The 17,075-nt window shown below is 35.4% G+C and overlaps 1 protein-coding gene across 7 annotated transcripts in view; it reads right to left on the minus strand.

Annotated features, from left to right (window-relative positions):
• ROBO1 (roundabout guidance receptor 1) overlaps window positions 1–17,075 on the minus strand; it is a 1,110,926-nt gene that overhangs the window by 721,954 nt on the left and 371,897 nt on the right. The gene's annotated exons all lie outside the window — the stretch shown is intronic.

The following is a 17,075-nucleotide window of genomic DNA, read 5'->3' on the forward strand; positions in this document are numbered from 1 at the left end:
CTATAACAGATATATGATTAAGGTAGAAATAAAGAGGAAAAAATAATTCTAATTGGTTGAATCAGAATTAACTTCAATAAAAGAATATACAAACATACAGACACACACACACACAAACACATGTGTGCATGTTCACAGAAGTACACATGCACACAAAAATAATTTCTAAGTAGGGAAACAAAACTTGGAGTAGTGATGAGAGTGCTTGCTGTATTATAAAAAGATGATATGTTCAGAATGATTGTATGCAATGGTTTTTACTTGTTCAATCCCTCAATCCAAGTGTGTGGCCATGGAGGTGCTAGAGATAAACTCAGAGGGCCCTTTTATACCCAGCTAAATAATTCTGATTTAACCTATAGTCAATAGGAAATTAATAGAAGTTTTAATCAGAGGGCTATGATGGCAGTGTAGAGGATGTACTAGAAGCTATTTTTGAAAGAGCAGGTAAGAAGTTATTCCAATAGTTTAGGAAAGGCACTACACTACTACTGCTGCTGCTGCCACACCTAATACTATTACTGAAACTGCTGCTGCTGCTACTGCTACAACTACTGTTAACAACTGGGTAGCTTACTGAGGACTTACCAAGCACCAGAACTCTTTTAAACTTGTCTCATCTACAGTCACACTTAACCCTCACCACAACCCTATGTGGCAAGAAGAATGAGAAGAAACAGAACTTACTTTCCTCACTGTTTTCTACCTCCTGTACTTGGCACTTGATTTCATCAGCATGTCCAGACCCTTGCCTCCATCGTCTTATCTTAATCAACTTCCTCCTCATTCTTCTGCTTCTTGACCTTCTACAGGCCTGATTTACCATGCCAACTGCTCTCACACCAGTATCTTTGATTTCTTTGTGTCCCTATCATTCTGCTGGAACTGCCTAGCAGAATTTCAACCCTGTATCAGTGCTGTAGTCCACATTTTTTACTCTGTAAGTACACAGCCAAGTACCTCTGGATTATATCGCTCAAGCATGTTGAGTGGCACAATAACAATTCAAGCATAGCAGGACTCTCAGCACCGCTGGCCAACCTTTTATAGATTTGTCATGAGCTCTGCCTCTTATTTCCTCATGCATCTATTTTGACACATTTGCCGCAATCTACAAGTCGTATACTCCAACCTGTAAGACATCTTTGCAACAGAGTGGAATTACTAAATTTAATTATGTTCCTTCTCTACTTAAAGATTGTATTAATAGAGTAAATAATAATGCATCAAGTCTAGAGATGTAGCTTTTGGGATCATTAGCATATAAATCTTAGAAACCATGCAATTCGGCTGGGTGAGGTGGTTCCTGCCTGTAATCCCAGCACTTTGAGAGGCTGAGACAGGTAGATCACAAGGTCAGGAGATCAAGAGCAGCCTGGCCAAGATGGTGAAACCCCATCTCTACTAAAAATACAAAAATTAGCCAGGCATGGGTGTCAGGTTCCTGTAATCCCAGCTACTTGGGAGGCTGAGGCAGGAGAATCACTTGAACCCAGGATGCAGAGGTTGCAGTGAGCCGAGATTGGGCCACTGCACTCCAGCCTGGGTGACAGAGCAAGACTCTTTCTCAAAACAAAACAAAACAAAACAAAACAAAACACAACACCATGAAGTGAGTGAAATCTTTGCTTTATTTTCAAAAATGCTACTAATTATCAGAGGTCAAATTTTATTTTTAATTTACGATGCAGCTATAATAACTGTGCATATTTATGGGGCACAACATGATATTTTGATACATGTATACATTGTAAAATGATTGAATCAGGTTAACTAACATTCCATCACCCTAAACATTTATCATTTCTTTGTTATGAGACTATTAAAAAACCTCTCTTCTGGCTATTTGGAAACATACATTATTGTTAACTCAACTTACTATGCAATAGAAAACCAGAACACATTCCTCCTATGTAACTGTAGCTATGTACCTGTTGACCCATCTATCACTATTCCTCCTTCCTCCCTCCTCTCCCCATCCTCTGGTAACCACTGTTAAACTCTCTAATTCTATGAGACAACATTTAGATTCCATATATTTCTAAACGGTGTCCTATTTGTCTTTCTCTGCCTTCTGTGCCTGGCTTACTTCACTGAATATCATGCCCTCCAGGTTCATCCATGTCACTGCAAATTACAGGAATTTATTCTTTTTATGGCTGAATAATATTTCTTTATGTGTATATATACATCACATTTTCTTTATCCATTCACCCGTTAATGGAAATTTAGGTTGGTTCTGTATCTCGGATTTTGTGGAAAGTGCTACAGTACGGACAGGAGTGAAGAACTATCTTCAACATACTGATTTTATTTCCTTTTTGGATATAGACCTAGTAAGAGAATTGCTGGATCATAGAGAATGTCTATTTTTAATTTTTTGAGAATAGTGGTTCGTTTTTATCCCCCCAAAATAAAAAATGTAGCTTTTATTCCATATGCTATTCTTAAATCATTAAATTTTTTGGCCGGGTATAGTGGCTCACATCTGTAATCCCAGCATTTTTGGAGGCTGTGGCAGGAGGATCACTTGAGGCCAGGAATTTGATACCAGCTTGGTCAACATGGCAAAACCTCATCTCTACTCAAAATACAAAAATTAGCCAGGCATAGTGATGCATACCTGAATTCCCAGCTACTAGGGAGGCTGAGGCACAAGAATTGTTCAAACCTGGGAGGCGGAGGTTGCAGTGAGCTAAGATATTGCCACTACCCTCCAGCCTGGATATCAGAGTGAGACTCTGTATAAATAAAAATTAAAAATAAAAAAAATTTTATTTTAACAGAGATGACACATTATTTATTATTTCAGAAATGCTCATCAAGTCGATCTTTTGATCTCAGAGGTACTCTATTAATGAATTGTACCTTAAAATACTGTTAAGTCTCAACTTGTAAATCTAACACCTTTTTCCAAATAAGTAAGATGCTTTAATTAAAATACTGACACCCCTCCATTACTATTCACCTCATTTTTGGCATAGAGTCTTTCAACTGTAAATGTATTCTTGATATCTAACCCTTATCAGGAACATAAGACTCATAAGGAGACAAAATGTTGACATTTCATTGATTTTTTTCCCTTTTATTTACATCCCTGCAGATACCCGTATCTGAATTTGTTTCCACTTCTGCAATTCTGACATTTGCTAGCAAACGTGCTAGTCTGTAGTTTGTATTTCCATTTGTAAAGGTAATCAACGACTAGAAGACATTTGCAGGGCATTCAGTGCAGGTTCATCAGACTAGGAAACTAGAATTTCCCTGAGTTAATAGAATTGTTCAAGTCTCCTGAGATGCACTATGGTTTCAAGCCATTTAATGTTTTAAATAATGTCAATGTTCTCCATTCCTGGGAATGTAAATTCCAGTCAAAAGAAACTGATTTCTTTTGTTGTATATTGATATGGGTTGGGAAATTCAGGGACTTAAGACAGTAAATCAGCCCAATTTCTAGAATCATTACATTTATCTTTAAGCCGGCTTCTGGATGAGTTTGTCTTCATAATAATTAGTGTAAGGCACAAATGCTACATAGAAACAATAAGAAAATTTATCCTGGAAATGTCGACCTAAAAAAGTATTAGAAACATGCTCTACCTCTCTTCTTTTCCTGACTCTAACAAATAGTGAGAGCACGTGACTAAATGGAGTTACTTTGGATTGAAAAAGGGAGTGACAATAACCTTTTAGAACTCACCCTGTTTGTAAGTTAAAAGGCTTCTCTATATACTTAAGGAGCAAAAACCTGTTAGACATCCATCCCATGAGCAACTGCGGTATGTTTCATGTCAGAGAGTTAATGGAAATGCCTCAGGTAGTCAGCTAAAAAGTGAATCATTATGTCAATTAAAAACATTAATTGGGGGTAATTACAAGGAGGTCATGGTTTATATAGCATTTAGTTATAATGTATACAATTATCTTCAGTTACACAAGAGAAAAAAAAATAATGACACTGTTTATCTGAAGTATTTACCTAACTGAAAACTGCAACTACAGAGACGGAACATATACATGTTTAAATTGAACTGGATCTACCACAAGTCTGGTTGTAAGTTAATGAATTTCCCTGAGGACAAGGTGGTTTGGAGAGAATATAAGACTTCTAAAACACCACATATTGCCAAATTGGATTCCTTAATTTTGACTTTGTTTTATGTAAGTCTCATTTAAGTTTAATTGCTAACCTCTAGCACTAACCTCCTCTAGTTGTGGAGCCAGAGGTATTTCTATACATATAAAATTAGAAATCTGGCTCGTGACTTTCTTAAGCTTCATAAGTGGAATCTAATTTCATCTGCGGATTAATGCAAACAAGAAATAAAATATGAAATGAATGGGGGATAGCATTTTACATACAAACTTTTTAGTCTCTTTGTATTCCCCTCAAAAAAAAATACAAAATCGGAGTTTGTTTGATGATGTGTCTTTTAGGTGCATTAGTGTATCAGTTAAGAGTGCAGTCTCTGGAGTTGACTTCCTTGGTTTGTATTCTGGCTTCATCACTTACACAACTACGTGACACTGGTCATGTAAACTATTCTCTTTGCCTCAATTTCTTTATCTCTAAAATGAGATTCTGAAAATAATACTATTTACCCCACAGGAATGTCACAAGCATTAAACATCTTAGTACCTATGAAACACTAAGAATAGTGTTTGCTATAAAATAGGCATTATGTATAGATGCCAGCTATTAATATTGACATAGTAAAATGCAATATGATTCACGTTTAAGTGTTAAGTCATCAGGGGTCCAAAGGAATAAGCAAAGGTCAGGGGAAAGATTTCTGATTCAGTCTGTGTCTCCTCTTTGGATTTGGTTTAGGAAGACATTGATATCCTGAGAAGTCATAACTGATTGTCCGGCTCAGAAGCAGTTAAAAGTTAATAGTTGTTTGTGATTGGGAAGCTCTCCTATATTAGTTGCTCTTCCAGATAATACTTTCTGTTCTTGTAAATCTGCCTGGAGATTTCAACATACATATGGGAATCCAAGGTGTGTCTGGGTGTGCTTTAATTTTATTAAATATTTTCCCATGCTGGATGTCTCTATACATTTAACAGTACTTGTATGTTTGAGACCTATTTGCCATTTTAATAAAAGGAAAAAAAAACTCCAGAAATGTAAGAATTTAAGTATCTCTTTTCTCAAATTTAATCTATAATTTTAACAGTGGAATAATACTCTTTCTGCATATGGAAAGACACAAACAATTATATAAAATGACACACTTTCACATATTTTTGCCATTACAAGTCACTAATGCACTGTACTATTTAAGGTGTATTCTACTGTTCTGAATATTTTTTTGGCCATGTAACTGTAAAGTTACTGCAAATTTGGACAACATATCATGGTTTAACACCAAGTGAGAGGACGTTTTTCCCTATAAATATTTATCTATAAATCAATGACTGCTATTTAAAATGTGTTTCTTTAGACACCAGTCATATCATGTCCTCTGTTTTGCTATAAGATTACCTCTTTATTTATCTCTGCTGCTAAGTTAATTACAAAAATGCTTGCACCAAGTGATCATTTTGCTTGCAGAGTCAGCATCTTAAACTAGATTAATTTTCTAGCAACATTTAATGGAAACTAAATCACACATGGACATGCTATAACAATATAATGATGAAACAGCAAATGAATCACTCAATTAACTCCTTGATAAATATCAAAAACATACCTAACTCTTATAAAGTGAAAAAAGCCTTCTTACTTTATTTTTGTCAGCTTTTAAAAATGGCTAAATTCTGGACAATAAACATTATGAAATACACTTGGCATACATGGTTAAAATGACGTTAAAAGCTGCGTACTTCAATTATTTACAGAATTTTCAAACAAAGAGGTACCATACTTGATATCATATGTTGTCTGTAAATAATTGCTTCTAAAAACATTTCTGGTCAACTGGATTGGTGGTTGATGTTGATATTGTTTCAAAGATTCTAATAATCAAGTTGTCATGTTAGGTCATATTTTCATTTCATTCTAATTGCCAGATTGGACTTACTCTTTGTCCAATCTATCCAGTAAACTTTGAAACCCATTATCCAAGCCTCAGTCATTCAGCATATATTCTAGAAGCTGTCCATTTTATTATTGTGAGCATTTCTGGGATTATAAAATACGCAAAGAAAATAATTGAAAGCAATTATAAGTATTAAAATAATAAATTTCTGATTAACAGGCATCAGGATGCGAGGAATACAGATACCAAGCATAAGATACTTCAAGATGTCAGATACTTGAAGCATAAATACTTCAAGATGTCAGAAAGGCAATGGGAGTTCAGGACTTCAGAGTAAGTGAACTGAGACCCTGTTGGGAGGATTTCTGGAGTTGGTGCTACTTGAAGAAAGAAGAAAACTTCCATCACGAGATAAAAGAAGAAAGATAATTTCAGGCAGAGGAAACTGTGGAATACACTTTGGACTCTATTTCTGGCAGTGGCACTCAAGACAATAGCATGAGAGATTATAGGATATGTTCTTTGCGAATGTTTTGGATGAGGTTCAAACATGCCCAACTTCAGACTTCAGCAAGGTTTAATTACGAGATGCTTCTAAGAAGAGTCTAGTTGTCGTCTTAATAGCATGATATTGTCTCCATGTCTTAGTGATATCAAAATGTAAATCCCATTTACATAAAATACATTCTTTAACTTTCATAAATGGAAGTTCCGAACAGATTTTATAAGACAATTTAAAAAAAAAGGAAAAAGACATGAAATCAATTCAACTATCTGTGAATAAATTTTCCGTTTTTAAAATTTCTATTGACATCAGTTTATAAAATTATTTATGAAGATTTTTTTTGTTCTTTTAAATTGTTTTCTCCAAAATTTTTAATAAAAATACAATAAATATTATAAAAATAGTGCAAATTTATAGCTTGTCTATATAGAGGACAGCTATGGTTTTGCATATTAACAACAATGACATTGATAATGGTGATGCTGACAAAGTTGAGAGCTCTTACCTATTTAGGGCTAAGTAAGTTTTGGAAACTTTACATGGATTAGTCACTTTTTTTCTTAGAACAAACTCATATAAAGTGAGTGCTCTTACTGTCATCATTGTATAGTTAGGAAAGTTGAAGCGTAGTGTCATAAGAAACTTGATTCAGGTCATGGAGGAGCTGAAAGCAAACTCATAAAGTTGGTTCCGCATTACAAAGTGTTAAGACAGGGTGCAGAATATTTAAATAATATGATGCTCTTGAATCAAACTTTCCCTTTGAGGGTCAATTCTTATTTTTCCAGTGTGAAATAACAGATACCCTTAAAACTTTTAAACATTATGGGTGGCCATGCTCACCTCAACAATTTCAGATTCAATAAATTAATCCGTGGTACAGCTTGGTTTCTATAGTTTTAACATTTTTACAGTTAATTCTGATGAAAACTTCCAGAGTTAAGAAACTTGATACATACATTCTTTGTTTAGCCTTAAGTATTGTGGTATGTAATAGACATGCCATAACACAAACAAAATAACTATATTGTATTTGCCACCCATCATTAGTCCACAGAAAGATAAATTATAGTTGTATGATCTGAGACAAATATTTTTAATGTTTTTATATATATATTATAAATATTAATGTGTGAGGAATATATAGTTTTCCAATATTAGAATTTTCTAATTATATATCTTTGTAGTAGATAAAAAGTAACCTTTTCCTTAAAAAGGAGGTCAGATTGAATACAAAGCAAAGCAAATACAATACTGGAAGAAAATCATACTTTACTATGAGGTTTATTATAGGTAGCAAAAGGAGAAAAGCAAATACATATTGTCCCCCAAAATAAGTGAATAGCCAAATTTTGCATAATCAGAGCCTATTAAGTAACTTAATATTTTAACTCCAGGATCAATAACCATTTAATACCAGCAAAAGCCATGAGCAGTTTTTGTAGAAGATATTATTAAAGATTGTCAAGGATGAAAATTTTAAATTCAGTGTTGAACTCTTCCTGAATATGCTGTGATAGACTGATAAAAATCAGTATGGAAAAGAGTAATATTCATTTGTTGTTTGAGCTCTTAACTTTTTATTGTGGTTGTAACAGATGTTTACACATATTAAAATCTCATTGGACACTTACAAGTATGATATTTTCTAGTAATGTATTTACCTTATTTTTGATCTGACCTCCTTTTTAGACAGAAAGTTAATTTTTATATTCCACAAAGATGCATAGTTAGAAAATTATAATATTTTAAAAAGTATATTCCTTGAATTAAAAAGTAATTTTTCTTAAGCGAATGTTTTCCAAAGTAGCAGCTTCCAAAGGCAGCTTAGTGCCATCTAGTGGCAAAACTAGTTAACAGATTATTCCTCCTGATAAAAGTTCAGTAGAGTGCAGGCCATAAATCTACACCATCCCTAAAATTCATAGGTATGAATTTTAGGATGTATGGTGATTTCATATAATAATGAGGCAAGCATATGATAATTCCACCAAAATTAAAGTTCCACATTCAATAACGACTAAGTAATGAGGAATTATGTGTATCCAAGACATAGACAAGTGAAAGATACAAGAAAGAAGCTTTAAAGGATAAAGAAGACCTCAGAAGGGAAAGTTACAACCAGTTTTTCAAAAATACTAGATCAAAGTGCATTTTCAGTGTCAGGGTGTGTTAAGATTATGAATATTTAGAATAAAAGGAATATTTGTTTCTCTGTTTTCTTGTAGGAAAAACTAGGTAATAATTGAATAAAATTCAGCATATTATATTTAAGCTAGAGAAGAAGAGAGGTTACTAAGAAAACTACTCAATAATCATAGGACTTTATAAAAGACTATATTATTTCTCTCACCGTAGATCTTCAATAATACACGATTAAAAACTGACTCTCTAGAAATGTCTGTGAAATGTCTTTCCCTGAGGGAAATGGAGTGGACTTCATGAAATTAACATTAAGTTTCCCTTTCAGGCTTCAATTATATTAAAAGCCAAGTAGACTCCCTCAGAATTCATCTTTTTGGTTTTGGGATAATATGTCTGTTTGACCCAACTGAAATTCTGCCTTTTGTTAGTCCTTTTTCTGAGACTCCAATTAACTTTATGAAATTTCCCTTCAGGGAAAAAAATCTAGGCAAAATGATTAATTTAGCTAACAATACTGTGATATAAAAATATCAGTAGGAGCTTTTTCTGACCTATTCCAGGGACTCTGACAACTCAAATGCTGGGATGATAAAAGAGTTCTTCATAGCCCAGGAGATAAGGAAAAAATCCATCGCATCAGACCCAATTGCTCTGAGAGGAAGTCAAAAGAATCCAAAACAGCCTTAATGTCAAAAGCCATACTTTCTCCTAGATAGTCATATTGGAAAGGATACATAAGACTGAATTTTTCAGTGATGTAATTTTCTCAACCTGATGAGGAAAGCTTTTCTATGGTCAAAATGAGTTATCAGAAAGACAGTGCCACTTTTTCTCAGCCACTAAGAGCAAAACGAAACAATGTGATTTTAAGAAACACAGAGCTGTGAATAAGAACAGACACAAAGCTGCTCTGGCACCCAATCTTAGCCATCATGAGTTTTCTTGGTTTGCTTATGAAACACAGAAACAGCTGTGATTTCTTTCCTTGTCTATATATTACTTAAAACATTCTCTTCTCTCCAGTTAAGTGCTTTGATCTTTTAATATCTCTAATTCAACATGATCACAAAACATGAAGAAAGAAAGAAATGAATGGAACTGTGGTCATTTTATCCATATACATTGAAATTATTTTTTATTTTCTCATTTATGATACCAAGGATTTAACAATTTTTAAGAAGTCATTTTTACATGGACTATCATTGTATTGTACATCACAATTTAGGAATAAAAGTGAATTACATGTTCACTCAACATACTTTTCCTGGAAGACCATAAAATTAATGTGTGTATAATTAAATCATGACTACTAACTCTTTGCAAAGAAAGATATCAGTTTCAGTGAGTTCTAGGCCTCCACACAGAAATATATACATATGCACCCACACGAATACACACACACACACACACAAGCACACACATGGTCTGACACATACATGCAGTCTTGTGCACATATAACCATGCGTGTACATCTAGACACACATTTGCTTTCATATTCCTTTCTTCATTGTGACTTGAAATTTGAAAGCCTCAATATCAAGTTTATAATAATACTAATCATAATGATATATATTATTATTGCAATCAGTCATTTACCAAGAAGCAGTTTTCACCATATAGCCCATGGTCCAAATCTGATGGATTAAAATATAATAAAGTTAAAAAATACAGTTTATGTTCACTTTAAATAAGGTGAATTATTAAATTCTAGGAAACAGAAATTCCATGTCATTGATAATTATGTATTTATCATAATTCTATTACATATCCTCTATGTTTCAATGATTGATGATAATTTTGATTTCATCATTTGAAATCAATCATTACTTTTCAGAAATATCGCCATTTGGCTTAACAACTAATTACCCTCCCTTCATGCCACTCATATATATTTTTCCATGTTCGAAGTTTTTCTCCTTTCCTCTAATTTCAACTTTATCTGCCTACTCTTGACTAATTAATCTTTTCTTTTCTACGATCTACTTATTACAAATCAGGCCTTAACTCATTAGTTTCTTATTTAGGTGGCAATGTGAACCAGCTGTGATTACAATTTGCAGGGATTAATCAATTCAGTTTATGTGTATTTTTGGTTCTTTACGGTCCTTTTTAAAAAAGTCAAATATTTACATTATCCAGAAAGTCATTGACATTGACTACTCTGAAAAAATTTTTAGAGTGATTCACAGGTCAGAAACCTTAACTTTAGTTTAACATGTTTAAATAAGCATGCAAACCTACTGAATGTGTATTTCTTTTACATATTTTCTGAGGAATTGACTGAGGATTCACTGAGGTATCAACACCACCCTGAAAGCCATAAGACTACATTTTCTGAAAAGTAGTTCTCTTTAGCGAATACTTTCTTTCTGAATACCTGGGGCAACTTCCACTCTGGCTGAGTTCTAAAAGAGCATGTTTAATCATTCCTCACCCTATAACTACAACTTCTTTGTATTTCAGTTCTTTCAATCAATTTCCAAACATATTTGTACATGAATTGCATCAGAATGTCCTGTCCTTAGACTCTTCTACTTGTGGTTTACCTATTGGTTCCCTCTATGCTTCATGCCTTTCCTCTCATGATTAGAATCTAAATTTTATCTAATGGCCACAGCCACCCTTCACCAGCATTCTTTATATCTATGTGCCATTGAGCCCTTTTCTCACCAGCCAGGCAAAAGCCACAACTGTGTATCAGCCCACTTCTTGGCCTTTACACCTGCACATCCATACCAGTTCACGTCTATACTAACGTCACGTCAGCCAGCTTAACTTGGCCCCGAATGTGGACAGACAAGCCTTTCTATCATAGCCCCATGGGAACTCTACATAGGTTGCTACTTAGTCAGAAATCTTGGCTCCTTCATCTCTCTGCTTTATCATTAGAGGACCCCCTAACAACATGAATAAGTAAAAGTCATCACAGCAAAGTGCTGCCCACCCCCTCCATCGGGCCTATTCACTTGCATCTGTACTTTTATTTTCCACTCTGTTAAAATGGTACTACTCTTCACTGAGCTTCTCCATCCACTTTTTCATTGGGTTACATCTACTCCAGACCTCTTAGGACCAGGAGCTTTTGGTTATACACTCTCACCCTTATATGTTTAATTCCACCTATACGAAGGCTTCCTATAGAGATGCTGATTCCAGAGTCAGGCAGACCCGGAGTTCTTCACGAGTATTAAGATTAAGCAGGTGAGGCAAGATCCTGCTCTCTAAACCTCAGTTTTCTTGCCTGTACAATGGGAATACTAATAGCACATACCTTACATGATTTGGGTGACTGAATAACAGTAAAGGAAAATTTTAGCATGAAGACTTTTGACAAAAGTTTTGCTATTGCTACATTTTCCAGCAGGATCCAAGGACACCTATTCATTGGGAGGGCAGCAGTTTTTCTTAAACTCAAGGCCTTCATTTTGTATTCTTGTCTGATTTCACTCTAATTCACCATGAAACAACTTAAAACAAATGTACTCTTCACCTCTAACCCCTTTTCCAACCTCCTCTTTCTGACTTTGACATTCACCACTCTACTGTAATCTTCCTAAAATTCATAACTTCAGCTCCACGTTTAAAGGCTCTTATCTCAGTTGCTCTCTTGGCAAGAGAGCATGTTGTATATGCCCTCCTTACTCAGCTCCTCTCTTTTCTTGGCTCTCTTGGACCCAACTCCAAATAGAATGTCCTGCACTTGGCAGGCACAACACAGTGCACATTATAGCCACAAATAAATATTTGTTTAATGACTTAATTAACACATAAACAAGAGTTCCCGTGTCACATTTGTCATTGATGTTTGCAGGGTTTTCAATCCTCTTGATAATGTTAACTTCCCTGAAGAAATAGCTGGAGTCCTAAATTCCTTCTAAGGTAGTTCAGTTCATACTAGGTTCCCGTGAAAAGGCTAAAAGCACATTAGTTTCTTAAGAATAGTGTATATTAAAGGTGTCCTAGAAACAGAAGGAAGCTTTTAGATTTACATTATGTAGCTTTCGGAGCTATTGCACTTGGTTAGCAGTAGGAAAAGCAATGGTTAGGCATATTTCCATGAAGGCTCAAATTACACTATTTTGCAAAGTTTAAAATCTGTCCATCATTATCCATAAATTGCAGCTATACGTTATAATTATTTAATCTACATTTCTTGTTAAACATCTAAATTATGTCACTTTGCCAATTACAGGAATTATGTGATTAGGTGTAATTACTGTAAATAGCTGAACACAATTAAAACATCTTACAGGCAGGAAGTGTCATATATAGCATGTTAATTTTTTTTTTCCTCTTGATTCACTGTCCTTGGTATCCATCACAAGGAGATAGAGACTGACTCAGTTTGAATGGAATCAGGAAATTTCAAGCTTTCAAGTGACCTTTGGCTCAGGGGCCACCTACAACAATTCCTTTTCTGATATTAATCTCATTTTCAGACAATTTCTGCATTTAGAGTTTCCTGAAGCTTATCACCAGTAATATAAACTGCAGTGATGCTGACTCTGATAGTTTTTACTGCTTGAGGTTTCAACGGATCTAAGCAAGACTGAACTAGAAGAGTATATTCGGATTTCTCTGTTTAGAAGATTTCCCCCCGGTTTACCAGACTACTGTCTACCCATCATTTGCTATAACATATGATTTCAGACAGTCATTCAGCCTTTTAACCACTTGGTTTTTCCCTCTGTAAAACGCGGATGATGATAATAAACACTAAATGTGGATAATAATAGTACCTCCCTATTATCAGTTTGAGCACATACTAAGTACGTATTACTCCTGAGTTCTCAGATTAAATATTGCATCTTCAGAGGCCCTGATCAGCATTTTCACTTTTCTCACAATTTGTCATTATTATGAATTTCTCAGCTTAATATCATTTTTCTTTATTATGCCATACATTTCCTGACGGTAGACAGGGATTGTGCTTATTTTGTGCCTAGTATACCGCCTGGCACGCAGAGAACACTGAATGAATGAATGATGAATGAATACTAGGTGGGTTTTTTGTTTGTTGGTTTGTGTTTTGAGGCAGAGTCTTGCTCTGTCGCCCAGGCTGGAAAGCAGTGTCGCAACTTCTGCCTCCTGTGTTCAAGTGAATCTGGTGCCTCATCCTCCCAATCAGCTGAGGCTGCAGGTGCGTCCACCATGCCTGGCCAATTTTATTAGAGATGGGTCTTTCATTATGTTGGCCAGGTTGGTCTCAAACAACTGGCCTCAAATGATCCACCCACCTCGGCCTCTGAAAGTGCTGGGATTACAGGCGGGAGCTACTGCATCCAGCCTCCTTTGCCTTTCTTTTGCCACAACCGGACAGTAGTTTTTACAGTTGTTGATAAATTCATTCATGCTAAAGTCCTAGAAACCCTTTGTTTAGATCTGTATGGAAAATAATTTTCTAAAAATAACTGCAAACTATCATGCAACTGATTGATGCTATTACTACCATCTGCACATTAAAAGAGAGTACACTGCCTGCAATTCATGGAAGCAGACACTCAGTGGGCTCAGGGAGTAGCCCACGGGGTGATGAGGAAGTTTTCTGGAAGCTCAGAGCTCCTGCAAAACAACCTCCTAAAATTCTGCCAGGTGTGAGGCTATTATACCTGAGAACCAGACTTGCCCTAACCACAGGAACTTGTTCTGTTGCTGCAAACATCCATTTCACGTTCTTCCCTCGGGCACCTTGTTCAGCTTGTCTCACCCTGCTGCTGCTCCTTCCTCCCCCACATTCTGCTGCGGTTTTGGAGTGTAGTTTAAACTACCTGCTCTGACGATGGCTCCTTGAATCCACTTGCACCGTTTTTGCTCTTCTGTCTCTCAGAAAGAAATTAAATACAGGCGGGACCTGCTTTTAGGTGCTTAAATACCCCCAACAGACCAAAATCTGAATTAGTTTTTTTTTTTTACACGATGAAAGAGTTTTTCAATAAAATTTACAGCAGCAATTCTTTAAGTAACACCTGCTTATTAGTGCATTTTAAATCTGATCTGATAATAAATGTTTAAGGTATGTGCAAATTTGCAAAGAACACTTATTGTGCATAACAGGTACCTTCAAATGTCCTGTGAATTCACATGATAGCATTCACACAAATGGCCTTTTATAGCTTACGGGGAAATCTAAATAGTGGAAAACAAATTAGAAAATCTTGTTTTGTCTATACATCATCAAAATGAACAGTCTTAAACCAATAGGACTGGTTAATTTTAGGACAGAGAGAGCCACAAAACTCAATCCAGGGAGATACTTTTTCCTTCTTCCTGCTTTAAAATTCAGCAAGCTGTAGACAATCTACTAATCACATAGAAATCTAAATCCCTCCTGTGGAAAAAATAAACATGGGTACAACCCAAATAAGTTCCATGTGTAAAATCCCTTTGGCTAATTTACACAAGCAGCTTCCCTTACACATTTGGAGAAAAGTCAATAAAAGTGGCTTCTTCTCCTTCCTAACTACTCTTGTTCTAACCTTATGTAATTCTCATGAAGGCAGCTTAAATAATCATCCTTCATTTTGATTTTATCAAGTGCAATGAGAACATGCCCATTTTCTATTCGCTACATAGTTCTGCCATCTGTGGGTAAGAGAGCAAACTTCTCTTATTGCACTGTTAGATTTTGTTGAATTAATATGTGTACAGTTTCATGATCCCTTTACTTCTTACAAATTTTAAAGAGGTTTCTTTTTTTATTATAGAATTAGATCAGAATGGGCAGATTTCTGATCTAACATTATGCCATTGCAGAGATGAAAGATCATCGTAATAAGAAGAAAGTATGTTACTTACTGTCATTAAGTGTGTTCAAGTAAAACTGATAACTTCAAAAATAATAATCTAATAAATTTGCAGTTCTAAAACTTTTGAAAGTAGTTGCTAAACTTGAAAGTCTGACAAAAATATAAGGTAAAGATATAAGAGAAACATTTTAAGACCTGATAGAAATAAGAGATAACCCTGCTAGGCTTAATATTTTGAACACAGAAGTGTATATTCTGTATTTTCCATATTTACTTTTTTTTTTTTTTTTTGAAGAAAAGGAAAAGAACTTTATAAAACCTGATGTTTGGTAGTTTCTTTGGACAGGGCATGGTGGCTCATGCCTGTAATCCCAGCACTTTGGGAGGTTGAGGAGGGTGAATCATTTGTTCCCAGGAGTTTGAGACCAGCCTGGGCAACAAGGTGAAACCTCGTGTCTACCAAAAATACACACACACACACACACACACACACACACACACACACAGCCAGGAGTGGGTGTGTATGCCTGTTCTCCCAGCTACTAGGGAGCCTGCGAGGCAGAGGCTACAGTGAGCCGAGATGGCATCACTGCACTCCAGCTTGGTCCACAGACTGAGAACATGTCTCAAGGACAAAAAGTTTATTTGAAAAACAACTTTATCATAGTATCCTTCATATGTAGTCTCTCTTTGTCTTCATAAAATCCTATGCATGGATAAGACAATTATTATACAAAATCCATGTGTTTCTGATATACAAAGAGAAACTCAGTAGACTGAATGACCAGCACATGGTCATACATCCACAACATGGGAACCCTAGGATTTGTAATTACGCCTTGTACGCTCCTGATTCCTTTTCAACTTCTCAATTTCTTCAAGAGGGTGTTATGATGTATATTCAATAGAAATATATATATATATATATTCACACACATATATATATATTCACATGCATATATATATATATATATATATATATATATATATATATGAAATTTTACTTTAAGTTCTGGGCTACATGTGCAGAATGTGCAGGTTTGTTACACGGGTATACCTGTATCATGGTGGTTTGCTGCACCTATTACCCTGTCATCTAGGTTTTAAGCCCCACAGGCATTGGATATTTGTCATAATGCTCTCCCTTCCCTTGCCCCGCACCACCCAACTGACATCAGTGTGTGATGCTCCTCTCCCTGTGTTCATGTGTACTCACTGTTCAACTCCCACTTATGAGTGAGAACATGCGGTGTTTGGTTTTCTGTTCCTGTGTTAGTTTACTGAGAATGACGTTTTTCAGCTTCATCCATGTCCCTGCGAAGGACATGAAGTCATTCTTTTCTTATGGCTGCATAGTCTTTCATGGTGTATATGTGCCACATTTTCTTTATCTAGTCTATCAGTGATAGGCATTTGGGCTGGTTCCAAGTCATTGCTGTTGTAAATAATGTGGCAATAAATGTACATGTGCATGTGTCCTTATAGTAGAATAATTTATAATTCTTTGGGTATATACCTAGTAATGGGATTGCTGGGTCAAATGGTATTTCTGGTTCTAGATCCTCGAGGAATCACCACACTGTCTTCCACAATGATTGAACTAGAAATTAATATTTAATCAACTTGCAAGATATAGCTTCTGGAAACATATTTGAATACCTATTTCCTGAAGATAGAATTTGAAGTTTCAAATAA

Source organism: Cebus imitator, unplaced genomic scaffold (genome assembly GCF_001604975.1).
Source record: "Cebus imitator isolate Cc_AM_T3 unplaced genomic scaffold, Cebus_imitator-1.0 Scaffold7, whole genome shotgun sequence".
Lineage (NCBI taxonomy): Eukaryota > Metazoa > Chordata > Mammalia > Primates > Cebidae > Cebus > Cebus imitator.